An 11,141-nucleotide genomic window follows, 5' to 3' on the forward strand; every position below is an offset into this window, starting at 1 on the left:
CCCATTTAGAGCAGTGCTCCAGCAATTTATAGCTGCAATTTAGGGCTGTAATGATGTGTCTGGCACCTGTAGGGAGCCAGGAGGCCGAGCTGTTCAGCTGATCCACCAGCCCAGAGCTGTGCCATCACCCTCAGGTGCCAGCCCTGGGGTGGGCAGTGGGCAGAGGACTTCCCTGGGGTCAGCAGGTGGCAGAGAATGAGCTTCTGAGCACCTCCAAGGAAGGTTTGTGCTCCCAGACTCTGCCCCAGCTGCTGCCTCCACCCCCAGGAGCTCATCCAGGAGCTGTAATTTTCCCAGGGAACAACAGACAGATGTGTTTTCCTGGCTGTTATGATCCCACTTGGAGGTGATGGCAATAAAACAGCCCGAGCTGTGTTTCAGCTGGCTGAGAAGCAGGAGAAAGCCCTTGAAATGAAGCATTTCTGCCTCCTCTGCAAACCTTCTCCAGGTATGACAGCAGCTCATCCCCCATCTGGCAGAGGCTTTGCTGACAGACAGGCTGGTCCTTCCCAAAAAACCCCCAGGAATGGGAAAACCTGTTAAACTGGGAGCCAGGGACCAGTGCTGGGGTTCAGGGCTCCTTCCTTCAGACTGTTGTGCTGCACAAACCAGCGGCATCATCGCCTTGGAGAAATGAATTTTATATCAAATGTCCCCATTCCTCTGGCAGGGCTGATGGAATGGAGGCTGGAATTAAGATTAGCAAACTGTGGGAGAGCAATAACCCCTGGAGACAGAAGGGAAAACTCCTTAACACACTGCAAAGCCAACCTTCACACCCCTTGGAGCCCCTCAAAACAGGCCCAAAGTTCCCATCCTGCTGTCCCAGCAATCCAGGTGGGAATGCCCAGCAATCCAGTGACACCTGGATGACGAATGAGGCTGATGGATGAATTCCTTGGCACCACTGGGGCTTCTCTGGGAGGGAAAGAAGCTCTCTCAGGCTGAAAAACAGGCTCTCAACCCCTGTCCAAGGGCAAGAGAGATTTACCCAACACACCTTCTACATCCCAAAGGTTTGTGCGACTGCAACTAAAATAAGCAGCACAAAAATAACAACTCGTAAAGAAAAATGAAATAAAACTTTAAAACTGCCTGGAGAACAGCTCTGGAAAGACTTTACATGGTCCTCACCAGGGAAAAGATGAGGGAACTTCTTACGGTGTGATGTTGTCTGATTTTTTTTTGCCTCTCAAATAACAAATCCTGCAAAGGAATTAATTTGGGAGAGAAGCCCTTTCCCTGAAGTTTAGAATTCTCTGAGCAGTTTTGTTATTCTAAAACTGAGAGTGGTAAATGAATCATAGAATCATGGAACGTCCTGAGGTGGAAGGGACCCCCAAGGATCATCCAGTCCAACCCCTGGCCCCGCACAGACACCCCAACAATCCCACCCTGTCCAAACCCTCCTGGAGCTCTGGCAGGTTCAGGGCTGTGCCCACTGCCCTGGAGAAGCAGAACAAAGATTTTTAAAGGTGGGGCAGGGCAGGAAGAGCCCCAGAGTTGGGCCTCAGGGCTCCAATGGATCCTGCCCCCCCTCCCCAAGGCCCCTGCACCCCCAAACTAAAGTCATCAGAAAGCAGCAGAAACAGTGACAGCTTTGGAAGGGGGGAAGGAAACCCTCCCACAATCCCCCCACTCAGCTGCTGCATCCACCCCTTTCAGGGAAGGCTCTCTGTGCCATCTGCTCCACTAAATCCAGCCCCAAAACACCCTCCTGCCTCAGCCCTCAGAGCATTCAGGAGCTTGCAGAGGAGCAGCAGGCTCTGGTGCAAAGCTGCAACCTTCTGCCTGCCCCCAAAGGATGCCTGATGACATTTCAATCCATTTATCTGTGAAACCAGAGCAGCACCTCAGCAGAACAAACTGCTGCTTTCCCTCTTTCCCAAGCCTTTCCCCCTCCTGGCTGATGCTGCAGAGGGATCTCAGCAAGCTCTGGTTGCTCCCTCCCTTTCTCAGGCTCCTGGATCAGTCTGTCCCCAGGGAACAACTCTCCCAAAAAAAAGCTGGTGGCAGCTGGGTCACAGCTCCCTCCACCTGCACAGAAAACCTCTGTCCCAAAATCCTGGATGAGAGTCCTAGAGAAGCATCTCTGTGCTATAAGAGTGGCTTTGCTCTGATAGAAGACACAACCCAAAATAAGAGAAAAGGAAAGCAGGGAGGCCTCAGTCCCAAAGCAAGGCAGGTCTCAGCATTCCAAGGGTTTAATAATCATAAAAATCATAGAAATGTGGAATGGTTTGGGGAGAAGAGACCTTAAAGATCATCTCATTCCACCCCCTGCCCTGGGCAGGGACACCTTCCACTTGTTTCAAATCCAACCTGGCCTTGGGGCAGCTTCTCTTGGCAACTGTGCCAGGGCCTCACCACCCTCCCAGGGAGGAACTTCTCCCTGAAAAAACACCCTGTGTGTCTCTAAATTTCCCTTCCAACCCCAAAAACACCCTGTGTGTCTCTTATTTCCCTTCCAACCCCAAAACCACCACATGTGTCTCTAAATTTCCCTTCCAACCCCCCAAACACCCTGTGTGTCTCTATTTCCCTTCCAACCCCAAAAACACCCTGTGTGTCTCTAAATTTCCCTTCCAACCCCAAAAACACCCTGTGTGTCTCTTATTTCCCTTCCAACCCCCAAAACACCCTGTGTGTCTCTAATTTTTCCTACCAAGCCCTGCTGTAGAGCCCCAGGGAAGTTGTCCCCTGGCAAATCTCCTCAAAGCAGGACCTGCTGAGGATGGTTAAGAAAGCTCAGGGCTCGTGGCCTTTGTTTCCCTGTCTTTCCTTCCTGAGCTTTTCCTTGTGGGATGTTGTCCCTGTGACAGGCCCATCACAGAGATGTGTTCCCAGGCCAAGCCTTGGTCTGGATCATCATTGAAATCATGTTAAGTTTAAGTCAGAAATAATCCCCTCTGGAGTCCTAAATGACATCCCCCCATCAGAGGAGCATCTTCACCTTGATGGGAGCAATGGGAGTGGTTTGGGGTCATCCCCCCAGCTCATCAGGAGCTAAAAGGGTTTGGGTTGGAGATTGAAAAATTGGGGTTTCTGTGTTTGACTTTTTACCAAGCTCACACACATTACCTGTGTTTAATGACATTTATCAGCACAGGGTCATCAAACTCATCCCAGCCTGGAGATTCCTGAGTAATTCCCTCCTCCTGCTGCCGGGATGTGAATCCCAGAGTGAGAATGAGCTGCACATTGAGGCTGAAGGAGCAGGTTTTGCAGCCAAAGCTTGATCTCAGCCCAGGATCATAAGAAATAACATCAATAAAAGCACTTTGCTCCCCCTTTCTGCATTATTGAAACAGCAGAGAACATGTTATTAAAATCAACATGAAGGCTCTGGTCGGAAAGTTGAGACAAGGAGAGAGGAGAGGGAGATTAAAAGGGAGAAAAGCTGGAAGGGTTTGTGCTGAATGTGCTTTAAAAGAGGCATCAAAGTAAATTGTGACGAGCCCACATCTCCCACACCTTTCAAATCCCACAAGGTCACGACCACCTGGACTGTCAGGAGCCAAAGAGACCTGAAAGATTTCATTAGAAAGCACAAAACTGCTGCTTAGAGAGTCTGGATTTGCTCCTGAGTGAACCTGGGCCACACAATTAGTTTTGTGCAGCTGAACTCCCTCTGCCCAGGGCACATCAGGGGCTGGGGAGTTCCTGGCCTGAGTCCTGGTCACAGGGCAGACACTGCCCTGGAGGAGCTCTGCAGTTACTGGTTTGTGACTTCATGGCTAAAGGGACTCGTCCACAGACCCAAAATCAGAGAAACAGAACCTCCCCTTCTTGCAATAATTCATCTTTTCTGTACACTTTTACCATTTCTTCTCCCAGCTGCTTCATCTTTTACAGAAGAGGTTTCCCTAAAGCAGAGAATTATGGAATATCCTGAGTTGGGGGGGACCCACAAGGACCTTTGAGTCCAACTCCTGGCTTTGCATGAGACATCCCCCAAAATCACACCATCTCCTCTCTACAGTTTCTCAGTCTTTGTTTGAATTCCCTTGGATGGCCAGAGCTGGACACCTCTTGGAGCAGCTGAATTTATTCCTTTAAATGTATCTCCAGTGTTTCTTTCCCTTCCTCTCTGAGCAGAACCACACTAATCTTTATTAATGGGACATCTTGTGCACTTCCAACAGCACATTTAGGAAGGATCCAGGGGGTCAAAACACATTTAAGGAGCAGCAGAATTTGGGCCTGGGGCAGTTCAACCACCCACAGTGACCCCCAGGCAGGGGGCTGGAAATCCCAACCAGCACCAGCCTTTTATTGAGTTTATTCCTGACAAAGCCCTGGAGCCACTGGTTGAGTTTCCAAGGCAGAACCATCACTGGGGGATGCTTCATCCATCCCATTTGGCTCCAGCTGGATCCCCATCACCCTGAGCAGCAAATCCACACCTGGAGTGGGAGCAGAGCTCTGCCGAGTGCTCTCATGGAATTCTAAGCCAGGAAGTTGCTTTAATTCCCTGCCCTGCTCCAGCCTGGGCAGATTTCTGCCACACCCAAAGCCAGTTAAGTCAGGAGGGATCACTAAACCCTCCCAGCTGAAGGAAGGGATGTCCCCGTGGTTCCTGCTGCCCCTGGGGTGGGACAGGGCTGCCACCAAAGCCCACGACCCCCCTCCTTCCTCTGCTCCGGGGACGCACAGACACGGGGGTGCTACCGGGACTGACCCCCAGCCCCCCGAAAAAAGCATCTGAAGTGGGTGATTAGCTTTGATTAAAAGCCTTTTGCTGTGGCAGAGGCTCCTGCAATTTGCCTGGAGGGGACAGGAAAGAAGTGGAAGGAGCAGATGTTTGGATTTGCTGCTCGCAGACGGGGCGAGATTTCAGTTCATCCCCCTCGGAGCGTCTCGTCCTTCTCCCGGCTCCCAAAGCACCCCCCACCTGCATCCTGTCCCCATCCCGCTGCGCAGGCTGCAGGGAGAGGTGAGAGATGGAAAAGGAAGCTGAAAAGGGGGTCAAATACTGAGGTAAATCCTCCCCCCTGCCTATGGTGTTAATGAATAGATGGGCTGAATTGATAAGGGTGAATTGATAAGGATAAATAACAGACTCGTGATGCCACAGATCCATCCCAGAGGTGGAAGGGCATCCACAGGGAAAGCACAGTGTGGGTTTGAGTGATGAGGCCCCAAATTTGATGTAATATTGGCAAGTAACTCGTCTGCAAGGCGAGAAAAAACAACCTCATGCAATCTTTTGCCACCTGTATTTGGAAAGAGCTGTTGTTTGGATTATTTCCCTGGGAGGTGCAGCCATTGGAGTCCTCCAGGGATTTCCCTGAAATCCAGATGAGAAAACAAGAGCTGTAAAAATTAACAACAAATCCAAGCCTGTGGTGCTGCTGGGACCATCCCTGGGAGGGGAGAGAATTCCCTCATTTCCCCTGTCTTGCTCCCAAATTAAAATGAGTTGATTTATTGGGTTTATTGGGTCTGCAGGCTGTTAATCCACAGCAAGTTCCTCTGGTCCTATGGGTTCTCCCACCTCGAGAAACTCAATCAGTCCTTGGGACAGATCATTCCAGCAGCTCAAATATTCCCTCTCCATCATGTATATATCCCAATCCACCTCTGCAGGTGCATCCCAAACCCAGTGCTCCTGGGGGCTTTGGGACCTTGCTCCCAACCTGATCCCAGCAAGGGACCAGGGAATCACCCAGGGAGCTCAGCAAGGGAAAAAAACCATCAGTTTATTGGGGAAGGATTAATGGAGTGGTTGGGAAGTGAGAGAGAGAGGGAAAGAGCATGAGGTGGAGCCCTGGATGATGGAGCAGGACCCCAACAGGACCCACTGGGATGATGGAGTAGGACCTCAACAGGACCCCTGGGGTGATCAAGCAGGTCCCCAGCAGGACCCCTGTGGGATGATGGAGCAGAATCTCAGCAGGAACCTCTTGGGAAAATGGAGCAGGACTCCACCAGGAGCCCTGAGATGATGGAGCAGGTTCCCAGCAAGACCCCCTTGGGATGATGGAGTGTGAACAACTGGAATGATGGGACAGGACCAAAGCAGGATCCCCTGGAATAATGGAACAGGAGCCCAGCAGGACCCCCTGGGATGATGGATCAGGACTCTGGGAAGATCCACTGGGATGATGGAGCAGGACCCAGCAGGATCCCCTGGGATGATGGATCAGGACTCTGGGAAGATCCACTGGGATGATGGAGCAGGACCCAGCAGGATCCCCCGGACGATGGAGCAGGACCCCTGGGATGATCAGTGCCCCTGTTTATTAACCCCCTGCTCCCCCCTCTTTAAGAGGCACCAGCACAAGCTCTCCTCCCCCAAAAACTCTCGGCCTCAGGACATCCAGGAACTCTTCAAACACCTGCCCTTGTTCAGTCTGGCAGCCAAAAACCCCTTTATTTCCAGGTCCCTACTCCCATATTCCACGGGAAGCTGCCCTTGGGCACATCAGGGCTCTGTCTTTCTTTGACTCAAACACTCCTGGCTTAAGGAATAAGAATCTCCTTTTATCTTCTCCCCCACCAACCCCATCCAAGGTTTATGAGATCCAGGAGCCCCCAGCCTTCTGATTACACCTGGAATTCCAGCCCAGCTCCCTCTACCCCCAGGAAAACCAGCCAGGAATCTTTGTATAGATGTATATCACGGAGACCAGCAACTCCACGGACACAAACCTATTAAAATGCAAATATCCAGGCAAGGAAGTGGATGTGAGGGAATCACTGAGGGGAGAAAGGGGCTCAAAGCAGCATCTGGAAACAGCTGGCAGAGAGAGACAGATGGGAGGAGCCCAGCTGGGGCTGGGTGGCAGTGCCAGGACATTTGGTCAGACCCATCTGGTCTGAGCCTGGCTCTGAGAGTCACCCAGTGGGGTTTAAACAGGGATGTTCCTCTTCCAGAATAACTGCTGGGGAGGACAAGGGGGAGCGGTTTTAAACTGAAAGAGCAGAGTTAGATGGGATATTGGGAAGGAATTCCTGGCTAGGAGGGTGGGGAGGCCCTGGCACAGGTTGCCCAGAGAAGCTGTGGCTGCCCCTGGATCCCTGGAAGTGTCCAAGGCCAGGTTGGAGCAACCTGGGCTGGTGGAAGGTGTCCCTGCCCATGGCAGGGGGTGGGACAGGATGATCTTCAAGGTCCCTTCCAACTCAAACCCTTTGTGATTCTGTGACTCCACAAATTTCAAGCCCCATTTCAGCAAAATGATTTGGTGAAGCTTTGCATCAGATGCATCAGGGAAGTTCTGTGAGTCATGGAATCAGGGAATGGTTTGGATTGGAAGGAACCTTAAAGCTCATCCAGTGCCACCCCCTGCCATGGGCAGGGACACCTCCTGCTAGCCCAGGTTGCTCCAAGCCCCGTCCAGCCTGGCCTTGGACACTTCCAGGGATCCAGGGGCAGCCACAGCTTCTCTGGGCAACCTGTGCCAGGGCCTCCCCACCCTCACAGGGAACAATTCCTTCCCAATGTCCCATCTAACCCTGCCTTCTATCACTGTGAAGCCATTCCCTGTGTCCTGACCCTCCATCCCTTGTCCCCAGTCCCTCTCCAGAGGAGAGGCTTTCCAAGGCAGAAATGGTGTCTCTGTGTTTGAGCCCCTGAGGCTTCTCCCCCGGCACCTTTTGTGACTGGTTTTGAACTCAAAGACACTTCCAGCCCCCCTAACATCCTGCAGGGAGCAGTTCCACAGGAGAAGCACTTCTCCAACAAGGAACAGTCTCCTGTTGTTTGTCTGAACTTAATTCTTGTACTGGGAAGGGATTGTGAACAACAGCCCCTTGTTCAGCTTCCCCCATACCCTGACCCTGCCCCAGCTCCTTTTCAATGCACACTTTGCGTGGCCATGCCAGGAAAGAGGGCACCAAGTCCTGTGCCAACGTGCCAACATCCCCCTTCTTGGAGCAAAACCCCAGCCAGGACAATGACTTATTGATCAGGAAAGGGGAGAGGAGGTGATATTCCAACCTCACGGCCCTGCAGCTCTTCCACAACCACCCACAGCCGCCGTTTTTCCATCCCTGGCCAGTCGTGTCCCCAGCAGCAGGTACAGGCTGGAAGAGCAGCAAAAGGTCAAGTGCTGGGTTGTGCTGCCCAAGCCCAGCTGGCAAAACTCATCCTTGGCTGCCAGGCTGCCCCTGGAGCCCCAGGCTGGTCATTCAGCCAGCTGAAAGGTTATTAAGGCTTTAACAAAGCTCAGAAATTAATCTGCCAAGCTCTTGATCCCAAAGTTCCCCATCCAGCAGCATAAAAGGGTTAATTAAGCGTTGGTGGTTTTGAGCAAACAGCTCAGTGGTGGCTCTGGAGCTCACTGGGGCAACAGGAATTTTCTAAAGAGGATTTTTCTAATGGATCCCCAGCAGTCACTTGGGGGAAAACAAATTGTCTCTCTTGTGCTGCCAGAAAATGTTCCCAGTGAGCAGAGAACTGGAGGGCTCGTGGGATCATCTCAGCACAGGGATGAGCAGGACTCTGGAACACCACTGGAGATTTAAGCTCTGGCCCAGCACAAACTGGGGCTGTGGAGGCAAAGGAAAATTGTTTCCATGCCTGTCCCTCTGTTGGAATCACAGAATCTTGCTGACACTGCTGATGTGCTGGGTAATTGCAGGCATCCGTGGCCAGGGGGGATGATTGGCCCTGGAGGGTCAGGGAATTAGGAATCTCTATCATATAAAGGAGGAAAAAAGAGTGTGAAACACAAAAGTCCTGATTTCTGTGTAGTGACGTATAAATACAGCACTGGGTTGGTTCAGGGTCTCATTGGAGGTCACACAGAATCCCAGAATGTGCTGAGCTGGAAGAGACCCCCAAGGTTCATCCAGTCCAATCCTCAGCCCTGCACAGGCCCAGCCCCAAGAGTCACCCCCTGTGCCCCAGAGGATCAGCCAAACCCTCCTGGAGCTCTGGCAGCCTTGGGGCTGTGCCCACTGCCCTGGGGAGCCTGGGCAGTGCCCAACCAGCCTCTGGGGGAAGAACCTTTGCCTGAGATCCAACCTGAGCCTGCCCTGACACAGCTCCAGCTGTTCCCTGAGTGCTGTCCCTGCTCCCCCAGAGCAGAGCTCAGTCCCTGCCCCTCCTCTGCCCCTGCCCAGGAATTGGAACTGCACTGAGGTCTCCCCTCAGTCTCCTCTGCTCCAGCTGAACACACCAAGTGCCCTCAGTGTCCTCCCACGCCTTCAAATCCAGACCCTTCCCCATCTCTTTGCCCTCCTTTGGACACTCTCCAATGGCTCAATCCCTTCCCTCCATTGTGTCCCCCCAAACTGCCCCAATGTTGAGGTGAGGCCGCCCCAGGGCAGAGCAGAGCGGGACAATCCCCTCCCTGATGCCCCCAGGACAGGGTTGGCCCTCCTGGCTGCCAGGGCACTGCTGACTCGGGGACAACTGGCCCTCAGTCCAGCTTGCAGGAGACACCACCCCAGCAGCACATCCAGGGTCACCTCGGGCTGTTTGGGGCCCGCGGAACGAGGCCCTGAGATGATGGTGTGGAGTTCAGGACCTGAGCTTGATGACTCTCCCTCCATCCGTCTGCAGCCCCCACACGGTCTCTCTTCATTCCCAGTTTGGTCTCTGACCCCCAGGATCAGGAGCAGAGGAGCTGCCAGTGCCCAAGGCTCACAGCACAACTGGCATCTCCTCTGTGCCCACAGGGCACGGGAGCCCAGGGAAAGGGGAATTCCTGACCCCTGGGGCACTGGGCTTGTTGACATTGAGCTTTTGGGGAGGGGAAAAACCCCAAGGCTTTTGAACTTTTCATAGGTAGGTAATTCCTGGTAGTTCAGCAAAATGATTTGGTGAAGCTTCACATCAGATGCATCAGGGAAGTTCTGTGAGTCATGGAATCAGGGAATGGTTTGGGTTGGAAGGAACCTTAAAGCTCATCTCATTCCCACCCCCTGCCATGGGCAGGGACACCTTCCACTAGCCCAGGTTGCTCCAACCTGACCTTGGACACTTCCAGGGATCCAGGGGCAGCCACAACTTCTCTGGGCAACCCTAGCCAGGGCCTCCCCACCCTCACAGCCAGGAATTCCTTCCCAATATCCCATCTATCCCTGCCCTCTGGCAGTGGGAAGCCATTCCCTGTGTCCTGTCCCTCCATCCCTTGTCCCCAGTCCCTCTCCAGCTCTCCTGGAGCCCCTTTAGGCCCTGCAAGGGGCTCTCAGCTCTCCCTGGAGCCTTCTCTGCTCCAGGGGAATCCCCCCAGCTCTCCCAGCCTGGCTCCAGAGCAGAGGGGCTCCAGCCCTGGAGCATCTCCGGGGCCTCCTCTGGACTCTCTCCAGCAGCTCCACGTCCCTGTGCTGTTGTTCCCAGGGCTGGGGCAGCTCTGCAGGGGGGTCTCACCTGAGGGGGCAGAGGGGCAGAATCTCCCCCTTCCTCTGCTGCCCACGTGTCCACAACAAAAGGAATATTAAAAGTCTCCAGATGAAGTGATTAATGGCCCACCCAAATCTCACCTCACTCTCAAAAGCGACCTTGATCTTCTCTTCTCAAAATGGATTTTTTTTCTCCTCCGGGTTTTCGGAAAAGTTGTGTTTCCTCTCAAACCCTCAGTGCAAACCCGAGAAGCTCCTCAATGTTTTTTGGCCAGCCCAGTGGACACCAAATTCCTCAGACAGGGAATGTGATCAGTGCAAGGACATGTCTGGGCACACAGGACACTGCTCCTGTCCCCGAGCCTTGTGTCTCACCCCCTAAATCATCTCAGCTGGGCTGAATCCCAGCACATTCCTGACTTTCCTGTGAGACAAGGAGGTGGCAGGAGGTGCCAGGTTCCCCAAACTCCTGATTTCCCCACGCAGCAGATGGCTGAGCTGCCTGGATGAGGCTTGGAAAAATAACCCATGGCTGGATGTCCAGAGCAACTTCCCCCTCGGCACTTCATTAGGAAACCGATAAATAAAAGTCATTGTTGCTCAGTGAGATTTTTCCATCTCCTCCAACTTCTTAATCACATCAACATTAATTATTGGTGCTCACATTGTCCTGTTTTATGGGTTTCAGTGGTTTGACTGTTCTTTTGGAGCTGCTCTGAGATGAGAGGAGCCTTTGAAGCCGCTCAAATGGGAAGATCCAGGCAGCAGTTTTGTTAAAGTTGCTTCCTCTTCACACTCAGCTTCATTTTCTCATCCGGGCTGGGTCTTCTGAAGGCATTTAATTGCAA

The sequence above is a fragment of the Chiroxiphia lanceolata genome, chromosome 24 (assembly GCF_009829145.1).
Source record: "Chiroxiphia lanceolata isolate bChiLan1 chromosome 24, bChiLan1.pri, whole genome shotgun sequence".
NCBI classification, from domain to species: Eukaryota; Metazoa; Chordata; class Aves; order Passeriformes; family Pipridae; genus Chiroxiphia; species Chiroxiphia lanceolata.